The sequence below is a fragment of the Schistocerca serialis genome, chromosome 6 (genome assembly GCF_023864345.2).
Source record: "Schistocerca serialis cubense isolate TAMUIC-IGC-003099 chromosome 6, iqSchSeri2.2, whole genome shotgun sequence".
Taxonomy (NCBI): Eukaryota; Metazoa; Arthropoda; class Insecta; order Orthoptera; family Acrididae; genus Schistocerca; species Schistocerca serialis.
In genome coordinates, this window is record NC_064643.1 from 239,456,529 (window position 1) to 239,479,553 (window position 23,025).

The window sequence follows — 23,025 nt, forward strand, 5'->3', positions numbered from 1 at the left end:
ATTAATACTGTGTTTTTTTTATTAGTATACGAAACTGAATGCACTACAGTTCAAAGCTCTTTCATTGATTTAAATATGAGGGAATATCTATACTGTGAAACGAATAGATTGTTACTAACACGCCGAGCTCCAAGCAGCCATGACAAAAACAGTGTTCATATAAGCTTTCGGCCAAAGCCTTCTTCAGAAAGGAAGCAAATCACACGCAGCAGTACAAGCATACACCCGCACGACCGCAGTCTCCTGCTGTTTTAACCATAATCTTTTTTTCAAGAGAAAGCGTGAACAGTGACTAACTATCGGTGGGATGAATTTAGGATATGAGACGCTGCATCAGCTGTCAGAGCGATCACGTAGCCGTGTGTTGTGGGGGGACGAGGGCGTTGATACAGTGTGGCTCGGATATCAGAGGACGCACCATAATTCATGTATGCAAAAGAAAATATTCCTTGAACGGCTCCATATACGAACGGAATTCCGTTATATGGTACTTTAGATTACTATCGGACCAATTAGTAAACCTCTAAACGACGCAAGCTGGATTTTTCGATCAAACAACTAATCCTCCGCGCATCCAAAGCACTAGATGCTGTTTGAGATACAACCAAATTTGTCGATAGATTTCATCAGCGGTCGAACTAGGCACATGATATTAAGGAGGGTATCATCGCTGTGAATCATGGATGTATAAATACGGTGAACCTAATGTTTCGGGTATTGCAAGACGGTGGACGTTGGTTTCAAGTTTGTGACGTAACTCCCTTGTTTTCTTACCTCCAGGAATACAAATAATGACAGAATTACAATATCTATGGAAAAAAGTTAAAATCACTGACTAAAAAAGATCACATTGTAAACATAAAACACCAACGATACTAAACTGTCATTCTAGCTGCCTAAACCTTTTCATGAAAAAGTTCTATACGAATAGAACTTAAATGATTTAAACAACCAAGGAACCTGTTGACGATCGGCAGTTTAATCACTGAGTAAATATGGGCGACTACATCAGTTAGACATACAGGGTGTTACAAAAAGGTACGGCCAAACTTTCAGGAAACATTCCTCACACACAAAGAAAGAAAATATGTTATGTGGACATGTGTCCGGAAACGCTTACTTTCCATGTCAGAGCTCATTTTATCACTTCTCTTCATATCACATTAATAATGTAATGCCGGCTAGAGTGGCTGTGCGGTTCTGGGCGCTACAGTCTGAAGCCGAGCGACCGCTGCGGTCGCAGGTTCGAATCCTGCCTCGGGCATGGATGTGTGTGATGTCCTTAGGTTAGTTAGGCTTAATTAGTTCTAAGTTCTAGGCGACTGATGACCTCCGAAGTTAAGTCGCATAGTGCTCAGTGCCATTTGAACCAAGCCAATAATGTAATGGAAACACGCAGAAACAGAACGTACCAGAGTGACTTCAAACACTTTGTTACAGGAAATGTTCAAAATGTCCTCCCTTAGCGAGGATACATGCATCCACCCTCCGTCGCATGGAATTTCTGACGCGCTGATGCAGCCCTGGAGAATGGCGTATTGTATCACAGCCGTCCACAATACGAGCACGAAGAGTCTCTACATTTGGTACCGGTGTTGCGTAGACAAGAGCTTTCAAATGCCCCCATAAATGATAGTCAAGAGGGTTGAGGTCAGGAGAGCGTGGAAGCCATGGAATTGGTCAGCCTCTACCAATCCATCAGTCACCGAATCTGTTGTTGAGAAGCGTACGAACGCTTCGACTGAAATGTGCAGGAACTCCATCGTGCATGAACCACATGTTGTGTAGTACTTGTAAAGGCACATGTTCTAGCAGCACAGGTAGAGTATCCCGTATGAAATCATGATAACGTGCTCCATTGAGCGTAGGTGGAAGAAACTAAAATGAGCTCTAATATAGAAATTAAGCGTTTCTGGACACATGTCCACATAACATCTTTTCTTTATTTGTGTGTGAGGAATGTTTCCTGAAAGTTTGGCCGTACCTTTTTGTAACACCCTGTATATACACCACGGGCTATTAAAATTGCTACATCAAGAAGAAATGCCGGTGATAAACGGGTATTCATTGGACAAATCTATTATACTAGAACTGACATGTCATTACATTTTCACGCAGTTTGGGTGCATAGATCCTGAGAAATCAGAACAACCACCTCTGGTATGTAATAACGGCCTTGATACGCCTGGGCATTGAGTCAAACACAACTTGGATGGCGTGTACAGGTACAGCCGACCATGCAGCCAACACGATACCACAATTCGTCAAGAGTAGTGACTCGCGTATTGCGACGAGCCAGTTGCTCGGCCACCATTGATCAGACGTTTTCAATCGGTGAGAGATCTGGAGAATGTGCTGGCCAGGGCAGCAGATGAACATTTTCTGTATCCAGAAAGGCCCGTACAGGACCTACAACATGCGGTCGTGCATTATCCTGCTGAAATGTAGGGTTTCGTAGGGATCGAATGAAGGGTACAGCCACGGGTCGTAACACATCTGGAATGTAACGTACACTGTTTAAATTGCCGTCAATGCGAACAAGAGGTGACCTAGACGTGTAACCAATGGTACCCCATAGCATCACGCCGGGTGATACGCAGTATGTAGATGACGAATACACGCTTCCAATGTGGGTTCACGGCGATGTCGCCAAACACGGATGTGACCAACATGATGCTGTAAACAGAACCTGAATTCATCCGAAAAAATTACGTTTTGCCATTCGTGCACCCATGTTCGTCGTTGAGTACACCATAGCAGGCGCTCCCGTCTGTGATGCAGCGTCAAGGGCAACGGCAGCCATGGTCTCGGAGCTGATAGTCCATGCTGCTGCAAACGTCGTCGGACTGTTCGTGCTGATGGTTGTTGTCTTGCAAACGTCCCCATCTGTTGACTCAGGGCTCGAGACGTGGTTGCACGATCCGTTACAGCCATGCGGATAAGATGCCTGTCATCTCGACTGCTAGTGATAAGAGGCCGTTGGGATCCAGCACGGCGTTCCGTATTACTATGCGGAATCCACCGATTCCACATTCTGCTAACAGTCATTGGATCTCGACCAACCCGAGCAGCAATGTCGCGATACGATAAACCGCAATCGGGATAGGATACAATCCGACGTTTATCAAAGTCGGAAACGTGATGGTACTCTTTTCTCCTCCTTACACGAGGCACCACTACAACGCCGGTCAACTGCTGTTTGGGTATGAGAAATCTGTTGGAAACTTTTCTCATGTCAGCACGTTGTAGATGTTGCCACTGGCGCCAACCTTGTGTGAATGCCCTGAAAAGCTAATCATTTGCATATCACAGCATCTTCTTCCTGTCGGTTAAATTTCGCGTCTGTAGCACGTCATCTTCGTGGTTAGCAATTTTATGGGCCAGTAGTGTATATGTAAACTGAACTTTATAAGTAACTATTACACTGAAGCGCCATTGAAGCTGGTATAGGTATGGGTACTGAAATAGAGAGATATGTAAACAGACGGAATAGTGTGGTGCGGTCGGCAATGCCTATATAAGACAGCAAGTGTCTGGCGCAGTTGTTAGATCGGTTATTGCTGCTGCAGTGGCAGTTTATCAAGATTTAAGTGAGTTTGAACGTGATGTTACTGGCGCACTAGCGATGGGACACAGCATCTCCGAGGTTGCGATGAAGTGGGGATTTTCCTGTACGACCGTTTCACGAGTGTACCGTGAATATGAGGAACCCGGTAAAACAACGAACCTTCGTCATCGCTGCGTCCGGAAAAAGATCCTGCAAGAACTGGACCAACGACGACTGATAGCTGGGCTATCAACAAGTGTCGGCATGCAAACCATTCAACGAAACTTCATCGATATGAGCTTTCAGAGCCGATGGCCCAATCGTCTACCATTAATGACTGCACTACACAAAGCTTTACGCCTCAGCTGGGTCCGTCAACACCGACATTCGACTGTTGATGACTGGAAACATATTGCCTGGTCGGAAGAATCTCGTTTCAAATTGTATTGAGTGGATGGGCGTTTACTGGTACAGAGACAATCTCATGAATCCATGGATCCTGCATGTCAGCAGGAGACTGTTCAAGCTGGTTGAGGCTCTGTAATGGTGTGAGGCGTGTGCAGTTGGAGTGATAAGAGACCCCTGATACGTCCAGAGACGATGAAAGTTATCCAGTTTGGGGGCTATATAAACCTGACAGGGGACGCCTCAATGATAGTTATCCTGGTATGGGACGTAACAGTGGAAGTTAAAATTTGGGGAGACTATATAAAAAATTGAGAATGTTTGCAAAATTTAGTTTACTGACAATATTTATTTTCCAAAAAAAAAAAAACAAAGACTAACGTAATTTACGCAAAATACGTTATGATAAAATATCATAAACAACTTAGAGTTGGTTTAAGACCACAATGGAGAAGGATCCTGGGTGGCAAAAGTAAGCCAAGTACTCTGGCTCTAAAAAGAAGTGGACAAAGAAATCTGAATTAATCTGACGGTGAAAAGACTTTGACTGTTCAAATCTACAGAAGCTTTTATTGATGCAGCTGAGAGCAAGTGGTGACTGGGATTTGTATTCCCTGACAAGGCCAGAGCAGCAATACCTTACTCTGTTTGCTTCGTGCAGCGATGTAACTTGCAGCTGGCGAGATGTGTGCAGCGGAGGCGAGGCGTAATGCGGCACCTGTGAATCGTTCGGAGCCACAAAAGAAACGCAAAATCTCACGGTGTATCGATCATGCAGACGGATCGCAATTTACTCTCTACCAGAGCCCTGAAATCAAGGTAGATTTCAGTGTGTGACTGTTAATACCAAGGACCAATTTGGTTCACTTATACGACAGAGCGCACAAGGAATCCAAACGTCAAGACTGGTAAGATTCCAAACGTCAAGAGTGGTAAACCAAAAACGAATAAGTATGCCCTCACCATCAAGTAGTTCATGATGTTTGAAGTCACACTGTCGGTGAAGCAAGAACTTCACCACAGTCTACCCAGTCTAACTACTCGCAAGTGAATTTATATTCTAGGACAGGTCCCAAGCACCAACCTCATATGCCAGAGCTTCGACCAGAAGTTGCTTCCAGACCGAAGTCCAGAACCCGAGAGCCCCGCACCTCTCCCAGAGAAAAACATTTCCGTTTCTGCGCAAAGTGCACGAAAGACACCACCTTCATCCAGTCTTGAGCCAATCGCAGGGCTTTAGAGGCGCTAAATCTCCCCTCCTACACGACAGCACAAACTCATTTCGAACCAGCGCAAGAATTAAGAAACCTCCGTCTCTGAAAAAAATTACTGGCTTTTTTATGTTTCCGCAGTGGGAGAAGGTGTATTTCTCTGAAGTCGCGTCGCTTCCCACTGCTGCGAACAGATACAATCTCAAAGATCTTTATCTAAATTTCCTGTAAGTAAGTCAAGTACTCTGGCGCATGTTAGCACTAGCTACGAGGACTAATGAAGATTCTATCTCTAAACGTTTCTCAGACGCCAGAGTTTCTTATACGACCGATGTGACCGATGGAAGTGGGGCACAGGCCAATATGCAGTATCGGCGAACACGAAAACTTGTAAATTTTTATTATGCTTGGCGCTGCACACAATTCCCAGTTTATGACTCCACTGTGTACACACGTACCTTACGCACCTTCGGTCTGTATCCCTCTCCCCCCCCCCCCCCCCCAGTCCAGCTTTTAGCTGGCGCCAATGTAGGTATAGCAGCTTTGTCCTGCTGGAGACCTGTCTCAACTGGGACGTGCTCTGTCTGCTCTGTGTGGCTGTAGGGCCTGTCCAGCAAGATTTACTAAGGGATTGGCTCGCCGCCACTTGCTTTCAACTTCCAACATGCCGTTTCTACAAACTAAGAAAGATAAAAATGCGTCATGGTTTTGGCGCCCTACCAGGCTCCATCAACACCTGCTCAGGCTGTTAACTTTCTAGAGTCTCGCTCCAGTTGCGTAACGTTGTAGCAAAATCTGTGTGAAAAATAGGTGAGAGAGTAACTTGTCGTCTGTCAACTACTCTGACAAGTGATATGTACGTAAAGTCCTATCTGATCACCTGCATCCATTCACGTCCATTGTGCATTCCGACGCACTTGGGCAATTCCATCAGTTCAACGCAACATACTACACGTCCAGAATTGCTACAGACTGGCTTCAGGAACACTCTTCCGAGTTTAAATTCCTCCACTAGCCACCAGACTGTCCAGACATGAACATTATTGAGTGTATGTGGGATGTCTTGCAACGTACTGTTCAGGAGAGGTCTCCTTTTACTCCATTTATGGACAGCCCGGAAGGATTCATGATATAATTTCCCTCCAGCTCTACTTCGGACATTAGTCGAGTCCATGCCACATCGTGTTGTGGCACTTCTGCATGTTTGCGTGGACCCTACACGATATTAAACAAGTGTACCAGTTTCTTTGGCGCTTCAGTGCATAGGTTTAAGTAGACTGACCATTTGTAACATCTGCTAGTTTACTTGAGAAAGGCGCTATAGACGAAATAAGCTATAGCATAAGCGCACAGTATTAATTAAACTACACTCATACTCATAAATTAAGAATAATTGCGGAGTGTGGTGCCACCCAACGTGGCACTACACTAGACTGTCGCTGATAGCATAGAACATGGGGAACAAACACGACACAGATCTGTAAGTCCACGGTATTGGTGATAAGTTGAGAAAACCATGCCGAACACATGTGCTACAAAACGCCACTGTTTCCTGCGCATGTACTCCGACGTCAATATGGGATATGTTCACCATGCACACGTATACGGGCCGCACAACGGGTTGGCATACTCTTGATCAGGTGGTCGAGCAGCTGCTGGGGCATAGCCTCCCATTCTTGCACCAGTGCCTGTCGGAGCTCCTAAAGTGTCCTAGTGATTTGAAGACGTGCAGTGATACGTCGACCGAGAGCATCCCAGACGTCCTCGATGGGGTTTAGGTTTGGAGAACAGGTAGGGCACTCCATTCGCCTGACATCTTCTGTTTCAAGGTACTCCTCCACGATGGCAGCTCGATGGGGCCATGTGTCATCATCCATCAGGAGGAAGGTGGGACCCACTGTACCCCCGAAAAGGCGGACATGCTGGTGCAAAATGAGGTCCCAGTACAACTGACCTGATACAGTTCCTCTGTCAAAGGCAAGCAGGAATGTGCGTGCACCATTCATAATCCCACCCCCACACCATCAAACCACGACCTCTATACAGGTCCCTTTCAAGGGCATTGGTATCTGGTTCCCGGTTCACGCCAGATGAAAACCCGGCGAAAATCACTCTTCACATTATACCTGGACTCGTCTGTGAACATAACTTGGGACCATAGTTCCGATGACCATGTACTGCGTTCTTGACACCAGGCTTTACGGGCTCTCCTGTGAACAGGGGTCAAAGGAATGCACCTTGCAGGTCTCCGGGCAAGTAAACCATGGCTATTCAGTCGTCTGTAGACTGTGTGTCTGGAAACAACTGTTCCAGTGGCTGCGTTGAGGTTCTGAGCTACTTGGAGTACTTCGTGGCCGTCTACGGGCACTGATGGTGAGATATCGGTCTTCTTGTGGTGTCGAGCACTGTGGACGTCCCGTACTGTAGCGCCTGATCACGTTCCCTGTCTGCTGGAATCGTTGCCATAATCCCGTGATCACACTTTGTGTCACTCGGAGGGCCCGTGGTACGACCTGCTGTGTTTCACCAGCCTCCAGTCGTCCTAGTATTCTACCCCTCGTAACGTCATCAATATGTGTTCTCTGAGCCATTTTCAAAACGTAGTCACCATTAGCACGTCTGAAAGCGTCTGCACACTTACTCGCTGCACCGTACTCTGACATGCACCAACACACCTCTGCGTATGTGGACTGCTGCCAGCGCCACCGTGCGACGACCGCAGGTCAGATGCACCGCATGGTCATACCACGAGATGATTTAAATCCGCAAACCGCCCACCAGAGCGTTGTTTCATGTATCAGCATTATCCTTAATTTATGAGCATGAGTGTATCTACAGCTTACCCAAAAATTATTCATTATAAGATTTCATATTATGACTTATTCCACGCTGTGGCTCTGGCCAAAAAGAATATATTTAGTGGTTATTGACGGTAGTCAGCCACACTCTTGATTGAGTTACCTGTTCTGCAAATACAGTAGAAATAGCAGAACAGTATAAAGATTTTACTCACGTAGAACTGAAATGATTGCCATATTTCGCCATACAGGTGGCAATATTCCACGTGGCAAGCAGGAAACATGCACTCTTTCCACTACTCTAAGTTGGCGTCGTCGTATTGGAATCCAGGTGGTATGACCAGTGGGGCAAGTGATGTCCCGCCTCGGTAGTTGCAGCCCCACAGATCACGTGAATGTAAGTTTGTCCAATGTTGCAGATTCACCGCTTCATATTATGAGATGATTTTAAATGAAAAACAAACCAAAATTTTCCATAATATTATTATCATTAATTATCATAATACAGCACCAAAAAGAGACATGTTGTTTCACTTCAACATGGGGATAATCATTACTGACAGTTGTTCATAAAATAGTTTCCTTTCACGTTATTGGTTCTACGTGAGTTCTGACTCGCTAAGCTGTTGCAAAGCATACTGTACCGGGGTGTTCTCTTCTTAAGCATGGAGTGAATGTATGTCTCTGAGCAATATTTTGGAACTACAGTGAGCTGGTCAGCAACAAGTCTGTGTGGGGAGAGCCGCATGTTAGCGTTCTTCGTTCAACGGGAACCAAAGCTTTATTCATTTAGTCTCTGCTTTCACCTTGCTACGGAGTACTTGTGGTTTCGGCTGGCTTATGGAGAATCTATGTTTCAGTTGTGGTTACCTTCCGATTGCCATTCTCATGCTGCAATCTACAGGGATTACAGAGAGACAGCGCTGTGCATGAGCTGCTTAGCGTAATGTTTTGTCTGCAGCGCATTCGAGTCTGTATATGTAGTTCCAGTCATGTGATTATTTAATTTCTGTTGTTAGAAGAGATAGATCTTAATTGCGTACACTTCCGCTGCCAGATTCAGTCGACCAAAGTTTTCTGGGTATGGTACCAGGTCATATATTTTATTGTTACTGTTCACTGCGCGTGCCATTATGTAACAATTTTAAAAATAGTTCGTTTCATTGGTCACATAAGGACGAAGGGACAATGCAAATCTAGAATGCACCAGTAGACGCAGAAGAAGGCCTTTGCAACCGTGGCCGAAACGTTGGTCTATCTCCAGCTGCAGCAGTGTTACACATTATAACGCGGTACCATACCCAGAAAACTTATATGTAGAGATAGATCTTGTTCCATGCTCGCCGTATAATATCGGTATTTCCTTGTTCATCTTTGAGATTAGGATAATGGCTTCGTTAGACGCCCATTGATTTAGTATTGCTTGAAGTATTCTGGTGTGTATGAAATTTTCTTTTGTTCTGACTTTCATACATCTGAACTTCTATACCACACTGCCCTTCACTGGACAAATGTAAATTAATTTGTTGTCGTTTATCAGAGATTTGCTTATCAATAATTAAGGATTTCAATAAAGCGTCTCTACTTTCCTCTTCCACTCATATCCGTAATCAGTAAAATGTTAGGATGGCACAAGTGCTGTGATATTCATCCTCGCAATTATACTTGATTTGAACATGACCTGTACAGTAAATTCTGCTTTCTGCGGTATCATTAGTGAAAGTGAAAGCAACTGCTTTGAGCAGGAATACTTCGAATTCCCTACATTCTCGTATAGCTCGTAAGGTAACTCAGCAAGGTACGTCATGACTACGAGACTTCGAACTATACAGGATTGTGTTCGACGTGAAACTTATATTTCGTAATTCTAAGGACAGAGACGTTAAGTTTACAAAGTGAGGTTTTCTACCTCCTCACTGTATGAGAACTGTCTATAAGGCAGGTCGCGTCTACACTTCTGAGTCGTTCTAGGTCAGTAGCTTGTATAGTTGCAATCCTTAGAGCCATTCAAACAATTGTTTGTCCCCTCGTTTCCCTCCCGTTCAGCAGTGTAAGCATCTTCTACTTTTTAATGTTTGCATGAAACCGTGGCGAGATAGCCTTAATAATAATTTTTGGGTCACTGTTTAAAATGAAAGGGGCATATCTCCAGGGCATTTAACTGGTCGCATATCTCATGTGCTCACCTTAGTACAAAGATAGAAAGCGGGATTTCAATGTTACCATTAATTAATTTATTAGTATCGAGGCATCTGGAACAATAATTTTTATGATCTTAGTTTGTACAGTCATTCTTATGGCGTCAAACAAGCCCTACAGGGCGTCTTATGAATCAAACTATTATTTGTACAATTATCAATGACACTGGGGGCTAATTTTCACACGCCGTGCGTGTTAAAGCCGTTTCCGGGAGAAGAGGTAAGGGGTGGGTTACGACGGTTCCGAATCAAAAAAGGGTCGGTGTGGCAGACAGCATGGATGTCGTTTTCAGGCTGTTTTCCGAATTACACTATGTGAAAAACGGTCTGGTACAGAAGTCCCGACTCAGTTAAACGATTCGGAATCATTTTGAAAATCTGCCATCGCTTTAACAGGAATAATACCAATGCAGACATTTGGTGTACACTTACAATGAGGTCGAAAAAGTCATCGGATAGCGATATGCACTTATACATATGGCGACACTGTCGCTTGTAAAAGGTATAACAGGGCATTTCAATGGCAGTGCTGTCATTTGTACTCAGTTGATTAGTGTGAAGTGGTTTCCGACATAATTATGGTCCCAAGATGCTAATTAACTAACTTTTAGAGCGGATTGTAGTTGAGGCTAGGAGCATGGGACATTCCAGTATTCCGAGATGCAGCGTGATCAAGGTTCCGAGAATACCAAATTTCAGGGATTACCTCCCACCAAAGACAATGCAGTAGCTGACGGCCTTTACTTAACGACCGAGAGCAGCAGCGTTTGCGCTGAGTTGTCAGTGCTAACAAACGAGCAGCACTGGGTTAAATAACTGCTGAAATCAGTGTGGGACGTACGACTAACGTGTCCGTTGGAACAGTACGACAAAATTTGACGTTAATGGGCTATGGCAGGATACGAACAAGCAAGTCCCTTTGCTATCAGCACATCTCCTGGGCTCGTGACAACGTCGGTTGGACCCTAGACGACTGGAGAACCGTGGCCTGGTTGGACGAGTTCCGACTTCAGTTGGTACGAGCTGATGGTAGGATTCGGGCGTGGCGCAGACCCCAATAAGCCATGAACCAAACTTGTCAATAAGGCACTGTGCAAGCTTGTGCAAGACCGTTCAAGCCTGGTGGCTCCATAATGGTATGGGCTGTATTTACATGGTACGGGGCTGTACCCTCTGAACCGACTGAACCGATCATTGACTGGAGGTGTTTATGTTCGGCTGCTTGGAGACCATTTGCAGCCATTCATGGACTTCATGTTCCCATACAACGCTGGAATTTTTTTGGATGACACTGCGCCATGTTCTGGGCCACAATTGTTCGCCACTGGTTTGAAGAACATTATGGACAATTCGAGTGAAAGTTTCGGCCATTCAGAACAAACAACTTGAATACCATCGGACATTTATGGGGCATAATCGAGAGGTCAGTTGGTGCACAAAATCTTACAACGGCAAGGCTTTCGGAATTATGGATAACAATAGAGGTGGCATGACTCAGTATTTCTGGAGGAAACTTCCAACAGCTTACTGAACCCACGCCAAGCCAAGTTGCTGCACTACGCTTAGCAAAAGGAGGTCCGACACGATATTAGGAGGTATCCCATGACTTCTGTCACCTCCTTTTATTCTGTCCTGGAGGATAACGGGTTGGCGATAGGAAGGCTATCCGCCACCCCTTAAATTAACCATGCCAAATCCGTTAATACCCATTCCGATCCTGCTACGATGAGAGAAAGAAGCACAAGAAGAAAAGGTAGTTTAAACACTAATTTTGCCGGCCGGAGTGGCCGAGCGGTTCTAGGCGCTTCAGTCTGGAACCGCGCGACCGCTGCGGTCGCAGGTTCGAATCCTGCCTCGGGCATGGATGTGTGTGCTGTCGTTAGGTTAGTTAGGTTTCAGTAGTTCTAAGTTCTAGGGGACTGATGACCTCAGGTGATAAGTCCCATAGTGCTCAGAGCCATTTGAACCATTTTTGAAACACTAATTTTCAGCACAAGCCAGAGCCCCAAAAGAATCTTCTGGTACTCTCACAGGTTGCCAATTATGATAAGATGCAAACCATGTGTACCGATAACGATTGACCCGGGCTACATGGAGCAGAACGTACAAAAACTAGAATCATTACGTCAGAATCAAAATTAGCCTGGAAGAAGACGCTATCTCCTATTGTTCCAACAGCTTTCATCCTGAAGCTCTTAGTGAAACGAGTGGTTTGCATGAAAGACCCGGGGATGGACTCTCCTAAACGATGCAAAGTACACAACGTATACTTCAAGTTAACGTCCTCTCATCCTAACGACATTGTCGTAAAATCTTGTAGTGCACTCATGTTTATGTATTTATCCACGGGCAACAAAGATTAAGCGAAACCTCTGCGCTAGTGCAGTGCTGCTAATTCCGCTAAGTACCCGTAAGACGAATGGGTGAATTCAAATGTGGACTAATTGCAAAGTAGCCCGCCTCTTACCCCCGGCAGCGATAAATCGCAGCCACAACTGGGCCGCAAGTGAGCGTAGAGCAGCCGCTAACTGCCGAGGGAGCACTGGCTTTCTCCCCCCATCCCCTCCGCCCTTCCAACACTCTTCTCTTTGCACCAACAGCTCACCAGGCGAAAGAGCTCAGCTGACTCCAAGGCCGAGCGATGTAGCTAGCGTTATGCGTATTTCCAGACGCCAGTCTGTTTTTCAGAGATCGTGCTCGAGATGGGTTTTGCTTCGAGTAACCACATCAGAAAATTGTAGGGAAAGCAGATGCAAGGATAAAATTCATTGGGAGCATGGCTTATAGAGGGTCCTCTAATATTCCCATTACAAATTTCCAAGACCTGTAGAAGGGAATGAGTAGATAATATACTGAATTGGAACCCATGACCGTAAACGTATCGTTTCCGTACTACAACGATTTGAGAGCATATTGGTAAAGCTATCACATTTACTAGTAATTTATTAGGCATGACCAAGTACATCATTTTTTTTTTTACTTTCCACTCATTAACAAGCAAAGGAACTCTTCTTTTGACAGACGCTCAGTGGACAGTATCCGACAACACTATAGCTTGTAGGAAGGTCAAGTATATGGGATCCATGAGCCTGGGTGGAAGCATGTAGGGTCCAGTCACATGACCATCTAGAACACTTGCCCACACTTTGATGCCAAATTTGTGTCGGAATCCCTGCAAAAACGTATCATGTGGATTTTTCTCCGCCCAGACATAGCTGTCTTGAGATGTTCAAATGTATGTGAAATTGTATGGGACTTAACTGCTAAGGTCATCAGTTCCTAAGCTTATAACTATTTAACCTACATTATCCTAAGGACAAACACACACACACCCATGCCCGAGGGAGGACTCGAACCTCCGCCGGGGCCAGTTGCACAGTCCATGACTGCAGCAGCTGTCTCGAGAAATGAGAATACAGTCCCCAGCCAATTTACATTTATCCGTGAAGAGAATACGCCGTGAAAATACTAGGGGTTCGTTGTTGCAGCCTTGCAGATACTGCGTACGTAACTCACGCGTGGTGCAAAATCGGCTGGCATTAGTGACTGTATTCCTTGGAGGTGGTATGGACGTAGCTGTTGATCGTGCAGAACATTCCAGGAGATGCTGGGAGCCACATCCACTATACGCTCAATTGCTCGTGTAGTCGTTGACGAGTTGTCTTCAACGTGGTGCAACACGGTGTCTTCCAGTAAGGGTGCGCGGCGTCTCCTTGGCTCCAGTCACGGCTGCTGACGGTGAAGGTACACCTTTCTTGAAGCCGTAATTGTGACGAAAGGGTATGCGATAGAGTCGGACGTTGTAGATAACAATCTTGATAAAGGCGACGAGCAGCTCTTCCATTAACGTTAGCTTTGCTATACATGTGGATCACGTCGGAGCATTCTGCCAAATTTTACTCAGTCATGTTGCTCTACCATTCACAAACACGTGAGTGAGTCTCGAACCAAGTCTGAGAGGTAGTACTGACGTCAGCTGACATCAGTCGATCTGACGTAAGCACCCTGTTGTGTACCTATCAAGCAAACATGTTTTCAAACGGCTCTAGCACGAAAACGGTCTCCGGACAATGATTCCAATTCAAAATATTGTCAAGTCAATCCCCTCTATAAGTCGTAGAAATTTGAAATGAATATTTTAGAGCGCTCTGTATAAGGTGTGCCCAAATGGAAAGGAAATTACTAATTTTCTACTCCGTCTAGCACTGCCGGTCACAGGTCAACCTCTGAGTTTTAACAGTTTGTTTTAAAGGGATCGAAAACAGGCGTGTCGCAATGAGAGATGTTTGAGTTGTTAGGAGAATGTTCCACGAAGCCCCATAGAAATTTTTGAAGGGCCTCGGGGGTGTGCCTGGCTACATGTGACCTACCATTGTTGCTGGAGAAGCACCATCCCAGTCGAGAGCTTGCCCCTCTGCTTGATCTTGATGGCCTGCTTGAGACTCAGCAGTCTGTTGTAGTATTGCTCAGAGTTAACTGTTGCACCCCCGGGGTAGAAACTTGATGAATAGAGATCTTTTGTTGTTCAAAACGAAACTGAGTATCACTTTTTCGGCATTTGGGTCGGAGTGGAAGTGGGGGAGCAATGATGAAACCACTTCATGCTCATCCGTTTAGGGGCAGGGTCAAGGTGGTTACTGGTTCCCTTATCCTTTGAAATATCGTTGGGCATCTACTGTGCACACACTTCTCGTAGATTATGTGTCGCATAGTTCTACTGCTTGTCTGCCGACAACGGAGCGTCACGTGGAGTGACACGACGGTTCGCGCGTATGAATTTCTCTGCAGCCGTAATCGTAACACTTATCGCGACAAAGTGCACTTGCCCGGGCATGCCATCGCTTCATAATCCTGGCACCACCAGAATACTGTGCGCCGAGTGAGACACTGATCTCCGTACCCCTCTTTTATCCTGCAGTAAATCTGTCAAATATGCTCCTCTTCTGTACGAAGAAATGGATAACGATGTGCTGATCGGAAGGAACCCATCATGAAACGAACTGCGGAAACAGTTCTTCATAAATGAAGAAATTGCACCGAAGTCTGTGTACAACTGGGAATACAACCACGTCAGCTTTCGGCAACTGGTTCACCCGCTGGGATTACACACAGAATCGCTACAGCGTAGCTCCCATTTTCAATTGTGGCTACCTTATAATACTCGTGTTTTACCGATTCTTGAGTACTGTTCATCAGGGTGGGAATCTTACCAAGTTGGATTAATAAAACAGTCAGTGAAGATACAGTGAACAGCAGCGGGTTTAGTCATTGGACTGTCTAGACGGCGAGAGACCATTACAGAGGCGACACAACACAGGCGTCGTCATCACTTAGTCGTCTGCTGTTGAACTTCCGAGAGTGCACGTTAGAAGAAGAGTAGGGATAGAGCTTATATGGCGCAGATTTACCAACAATCATTCAGCCCAGACACCATTCTGGAATGGAATAGCAATGGTAGGAAAAATAATGAACCAAAAAATTAAAAATTAAAAAAATTAAGAAAAGAAAAAGTGTAAGGGGTAGATGTAGACGTAGGGATGTAGTAGCAGTAGTAGTAGTTTTATTCAAATGGTTCAGTATTTAGCTTGACGAATGTAATGAGCTTGACTATTCCTGTTTTTATTGTCGTTTAAACTAAATAAACACGAAACATCGTCGCCTTTCACGTGCCAAACCTCAAGCAGGCAAACAGGAAATTAAGTGGAGAACTGGACGGACTGGGGATCACATAAAAAGATGGCTCTGAGCACTGTGGGGCTCAACATCTGAGGTCATCAGTCCCCTAGAACTTAGAACTACTTAAACCTAACCAACCTAAGGACATCACACACATCCATGCCCGAGGCGGGATTCGAAACTGCGACCGTAGTGGTCGCGCGGTTCCAGACTAAAGCGCCTATAATCGCTCGGTCACAGCGGCCGGCGAGGGTTGTTGCATTACTGTGTTGTGCTCTTTGGTGATTTCATAGTACAAGATTTTTTTCTTTTATTAAGGCATTTTCACAGAAATAGAGGTACTAAACCAAATAAGCCGTAACTACATGATTACTCTGTAACGAGCCACCGAAGACGAAGCGTGGTTTGAACCAACGTACACCCAGAATACCCCTGGACAACTTCCGACAATTTGACGGTGGCGGTCGGTTTACCGTGTATATTAAGAAAAGAAGTGACCGTGATAATAATCCGTTTGGTCTTCTGCTTTCCAGCACTCTCATAGCAGTCGGGTGGTTCCGGATAGTTTTATTCATCCATGGATCATTTTACTAGGATGTTTGACATATCGCGGTATAACAGTTTAAGAACACAACCATGTACACGGATATTTACACAGTTATAAGTTTGCTTTGACAAGGAGGGATCACGTTGTTGGCTGTGGCCTTATGACAGAAAACATCTAGGCAATTACCTGAAACAGTTTGTGAAATACTTACGAAAACCTATATGAGGACCGTTGCCTCCTTTCCCCTAAATACAAAACCACTCCGTTTAACTAGCGTTGCTGCCTCTGGAGTCCCGGGTTCGATTCCCGGCCGAGTTGGGGATTTTATCTGCCCGCGGATTGGTTGTTTGTGTTGTCCTTATCATTTCATCATCATCATCATCATCATTCGTGACAGTGGCTATATTGCAGTGTGTAACAATTGGACTATGTAACCATTTGGACTTTGTACGGGCGCTGATGACCGCGCAGTTCAGCGTCCCACAAAACAAACATTATGATCGCCACTCCGTTTAATGCAGGCTATACTCATTCGGTTTATCCTTGTCCCACAAAATGTTCTGGAAAATAGTTATGCAATAAGGAAAATCGCTGCTCTACACACTGTAGGCACATTATTTCGTAGTACAACACTACACGTGCTGTCAGATGACGTAGTCGATGTTTTTGTTTCCATTTTGTGAACTGCAGCTTCCCATTTGCTGGATGGAAGAACTGAGTTGGCATCCCTCCATAATGAGTGAGCTGTTGAGTTCAGAAAGAGATTGTCCAGAAATGAAAAAAAGCGTGATACTGCGGAATTATGATGTCAAATGACACAGATTTGTTATTATCATATATTCATCTTACACTTTCTCCAAACCCCTATTCCCTGTTATTTATTCACCGTGTAGAACGAATTGCTTAAAAGGCACCGTCAAACTGTCTTTTCAGACAGGTTGGTCTTAGCAATCACCTTAATCTCTTTTGGCCATTTATTGTACAATTTTATTCGTTGGTAGACAATGTCATTTTGATTTTTATGTTAATTTTATCTTGGTAATTACAAATTCCCTATAGATCTTGTTCATTGGCTATGTTCAGACTTGTTTGTGCGGTGAGTATGAAGGTTTTCATATGTGAATAACTGATTGTTAAATGGGCACAGCAGCATAGTTAAATCCATAATGTTTCGAAAAGATTTCTGCAAATAGCCTGCTTACTACATTTCGTTGTTATACTTCTGGCGCATATCTGTAGTTTTAAAAATGTTTCATATTTTTGATGCTTCTTCCCCAAAACAGGGAAGTGTACATACTACCATATCGTAACCACAATCAAGACCACATTCGGAAACAGGGTTATCAATGAAGTACATGACTTAGCACTGAAAGCACGTTTATTAGGAACACCAAGGTACACTCAGAGCAGAATGTAACTCCTGCGTGGACAGAGCGACTATTTATTACAGCCGGGTCAAGTGGGCTCCAGCTTTTATTGAAATAGCATTGGGTTGCGTTGACGTTGCAGAATATATGACAGGGCAGCAGGTGTGTCTAGCCACTTTGTCGGCCACTCTACAGTCATAGAAGCTGAGAGATGACAGTAACAAGTTTATTTATCATATTCAACCAGCGGGAAAGTGCTCCATGAGGAGCAGAAACAAGGCGAATATGCTTCTGTTTATTAAAAGTCCCTGACTGAAATGTGTGTTATCGGCTGGCTCATTCTATCTCCCTCAGTATCTTTAATAATTTTCCCAGAAATTCTGTCATGCAAACGTAGTCGCGCTCTTTTTCGCTTGTCCATCGCTGTAAATTGCTCATAACCATCTACTTCCGCTCGCCCGTTCTCACTCTCTCATTCAGCCCAACTCTTTGCTATTGTCTCTTTCTTTGTCTCTGTCACTGTCCCCCGTCTCACAGCCAGAGTCTCCTTCGTTCTGTCCTACTACCACTGTCTCCTCTCACCGTCATTCGCTCCTCTTGCTCTCTCTTACTGCTATTATCTCATGCATTCTTTCCCGCTACTGCTGTCTCTTCTGAGTGTCTCGATCTCTCTCTTCCTGGTTGTCATTTTCATTGGCTCTGTCTCACATTATCACCCTCTCGCACACTTCCACTTTCGCTTTCTCTTTATTGCTTCCCACCTGGCACTGACTCCTTCAGCCTTTTCCTAGAACTGGCAACTATGTTCCAGAGCTACTTTGTCCGGCTCTTTCTCTCACACTGCCGTTGTTTCCTTCGTTCTTTCTGTACCACAACCACTGCCTACTGTCTTTCAGTATTTGTTATTGTCCTCTCATTTCCAATACCACTGTCTCCTTCTCTCTAGGTGTAAAAAAGCACGAATAGATGGGCATACCAAAAATTCTAAGAAAATTTTAAGGGTGCAGAGGAAGATAGATTGAGGCAGCTGGTAGCCTACTTTTCAGTCAGAGTCCTTTAATAAGGAGGAACATATTCGCTTTTTCTGTGCTCTGACAGTATCACTTTTCCGCTAGTACCCTTCTTTTCACTGATACAATAGGGCATGTTTCTCATATGAAAATAACTTTGTTGTTGTTGTTGTTGTTGTGGTCTTCAGTCCTGAGACTGGTTTGATGCTGCTCTCCATGCTACTCTATCCTGTGCAAGCTTCTTCATCTCCCAGTACCTACTGCAACCTACACCCTTCTGAATCTGCTTAGTGTAAATTTTCTAACCTACCTGCCCGATTAAGGGATCTGACATTCCACGCTCCGATCCGTAGAACGCGTTTTCTTTCTCCTGATAACGACGTCCTCCTGAGTAGTCCCCGCCCGGAGATCCGAATGGGGGACTATTTTACCTCCGGAATATTTTACCCAAAAGGACGCCATCATCATTTAATCATACAGTAAAGCTGCATGTCCTCGGGAAAAAATACGGCTGTAGTTTCCCCTTGCTTTCAGCCGTTCGCAGTACCATCACAGCAAGGCCGTTTTGGTTAATTTTGAGGGTTAGTAAAGTTTTGATAGTTTACTTACATGGAAAGAAGGAAACCCTTATAATTTTACACATCACACCAGATTTCATGGGCACCACAAATTTGTATGAGTTTCCGTTCTAGAACAACAAGGGAATCCTCAATTAAAGTGGCTCTGAGCACTATGGGACTTAACATCTGTGGTCATCAGTCCCCTAGAAGTTAGAACCAATTAAACCTAACTAACCTAAGGACATCACACATATCCATGCCCCATGCAGGATTCGAACCTGCGACCGTAGTGGTCACGCGGTTCCAGACTGACGCGCCTAGAACCGCACGACCACACCGGCCGGCAAGGGAATCCTAGTACCCTTCTGATGATAACGTGCTATGTCACTTTCTGAGCTGCGTTTTCGCCTCACACCGGATTTTAGGTGCGCATTGTAACTGTACAAATAGGATAACTTGGATCTCTGCATCTTAGAAACGGCTAAATATATCCAGAAAATATTCAAGGTCTTTCGAGATTGTGATCATAGAAATGAATCGTAAAAATTACAGCCATTTTCTGTGCGTAGCCGTCTTGGAATCCGCGGCTCGGTTTAGGTGCCCAAAAACCGCTCGTACGACGTAAGCTTTCACAACTGGTACTGACCTCACTGCTAACTTCCGGGCTAATAGGGCGTGGTCGATGTGTAAAACATTTTCCTATTGTTTCATCTCCGACTACGGGACATGTCTTCGTAGGTAAAGCGGCGATCTGCAACCAGAGGGTGAATATGAAATAAAATTTTTGTGAGACGAGTGTCATATCGTAAACACCGAATTATCAAGTGCGCTTGTATAGGGAGGTTACTGAGAGTTATAAACACCGTAACAACTTTAACAGAAAGAGGAAGATGTTAAATTAGATAAAAGTGCATTTCAATGTTGCGTAATAGGAATTATAATCGAATACATTCATTCTAACATGTTGGCATTACCAGAGATTTCTCGTAGCTGCGTTAGCGGGAAGTTTTATACATTGACCACGGCCTCTTAGGCTGCGAGTTTTACGTGAAGAATGCTTTTCGTATTTTGTCTGGCTCCGCTCATAAACAAAATCTGCCTCCACAAGTGCGCCTTAGACCACATCTAATGCAAAACGAAACAGCCGAGTTGCTCCATTTTTGTAAGTTAGAGGACATGTGTAATATTGGTACTTTGACCCTGTGCTGTAGGATAGTTGCAGTAAGACGATCCTGTTCAGTATACTAACAATTCCTAGACGATGGACTATCCGAAACACTTGATCCTACCTTTCTGTAAGCACCGAAAAAGTCCAGTTCTCATGCCCGGCGCTTTGGAAGATATGTGTACCGATACAGCAGTCGCCGGTGTCGGCTTGCTCCGGTCAGCGCCGCCCAGTACTGCTGGCTGGCCACAAATAGCGAGATTAGCTGGGCGCAGCATGCGTAAGCTAAACAGGCATACTGTGGCAAAGAAGTTCTGTCCATGCTGCATCAGTGTTCCAACCCCAGCAGGAAGCATCAGGGCTAATTGTGCGGCAGCCAGGATCACCTGAGTGCTAGGGCGGAGACCTCCGTCATGTCGGCTCGGCCCCTTTCAGTTTCTGATAGAGAGATGGGGTGATAGCTTTCTGCTTACTTGCCTACAGGCTACATACGCCAATTTGAAAGGCAGTGGAGCTCTCTTCGGGCCTAGTGAGTTGCAGAATAGAATTGTTTCTGAAAATCATTTATTATTCATATTACATTTTTAAGTTGAGATACATTTTTATCCAGGTTTCTCTTTCCCTGTTCCAGCTCCAATTGCTGATATATATATAACATTAGAAATTGTTTACTGAGGGTGATCTACTCTCCACAAGGAGTTCAGGTGGGTTGTTTTCTTCTGTAAATAAACATACGCTGTACAGTCGAGAGTCGAAATCAGAATGATACCTGAGTTGCAAACGCTTATTACCAAAACTTTATGGTGGTAACTACTGTGTATTTGGATTCGAAACATCACTATTTTTAGCCACATTTCTGTACGACGAAATAACGTTAAGTTTTTCGATGTTAAGGGGAGCCGGAACGATGAAAATGACAAAATTAACGTTTCTTGTTTTTTTAATATAATCTTATTTGGAGTTTTCTGAATGAAACAAATCAAGTTTCACCCTTCTAAGAGAATTCTAAGTGTTTTTTTATCGCTGCAAAGTTAACGCGCCGCGTAAACGGTTGTAGCGACTTGGTGTGTCACCTCTGACGGCGCCGCTCGCTGGCTGCAGGCAGGGTATCTTGACGGAATTAGACAGTGTTTTAATTTCCAACATTGTATGGCTTTATCTCTGTGACAAATGACTGTTCATATTGGTCAACTTAAACGCTATACCGTGTGTGTTGACGTGTGGAGTTTGCTTTGTGTTGTTTAGCTGTTCAATTTGGCGTATTTGACAATTTTGCTTGTACCCGTCTTATGTATTTGGTGTGTGGATATCAATGTGCCCCGTTTCAGCAATCTAGTGTTTCAGAAAAGGCACAATGAGTGGAAGAAGAAATCTTTTGTTGTCTGGAAGGGAGATGCTGCTCAAACTGTTTCACAGATTATTCCAAATAAATATGATAGAACTTCTTCCAGCAAGAAAATTTGTGACAGCAAACAGAAATTTGAAAACGATGAAAGTGATAGTAATGATGTGAATGAAGTAATTAACATTTCCTTGCTCTCGAATATTTTGAAACATTGCGTATGACGTCAAGTTTGCAAAGATAGAGGACTGGAATTGAAAATAACATCACACATTTGTTTGGCATGTAAAATGTTATTGTAGTGTAACAAATGTGCTGCAGAAGTTTCGTTTCCTGATTCTAACAATATTCTTCATAGTAGTAATACTGGAAAGGAGGTGTATGACATACATGTTAGGCTACTGTATGGCTTGCATTGCATTGGCAAGGGCAGTGCTACAGAGACTATGTTATGTGGAATTATGAACTTGCGAAAACTACCAACCAAGTTTGGATTTTATAATGAATTGGTGGGATCTTCTGCAGGAGATATTTCTCAAGCAACAATGAACAGAGCAGTTGAAGAAGCTGTGACAGTTAATGGGAATAGTAAAGATTTAACTGTTGCTTTAGATGAGTCATGGAAACATAGAGGTCATAAATCTCTAAATGGAGTTGTGACAGCTACCAGTGGAGACAGATGAAAAGTAATTGATGTTGCTATTCTTTCAAAACATTGTAGATGTAAGGGAAATACCAAGGACGAACATAGTGAAAGTTGCGAAGCAAATATTCATGGCACGAGTGGAGCGATGGAAGTAGAGGGAGTAAAAGCAATTTTTTCTACATCACAGGAGTGGTATAATGTACGATACACTAACTATCTAGGAGATGGTGATTCTAAGGGATATAAAGCTGTAGAGGAACTCAAACCTTATGGCAATGAAATACACATTAAAAAGCAGTAGTGCTTTGGACATGTGCAGAAGCCCATGGGGGCTCGCTTGTGCAAACTAAAGCAGACATTAGGATCCCAGAAGCTTAGGGATGGTAAGACCCTTGGAGGAAGAGGAAGATTGACAGATGAAGCAATTGATAGATTGCCGAGGTATTATTGGTGTGCGATTCAGCAAAATAGAGGAGGCATTGAGCATATGAGGAGAGCAGTATGGGCATTATTTTTTCATACTGCGTCAGCAAATGAGCACCCACAACATGCA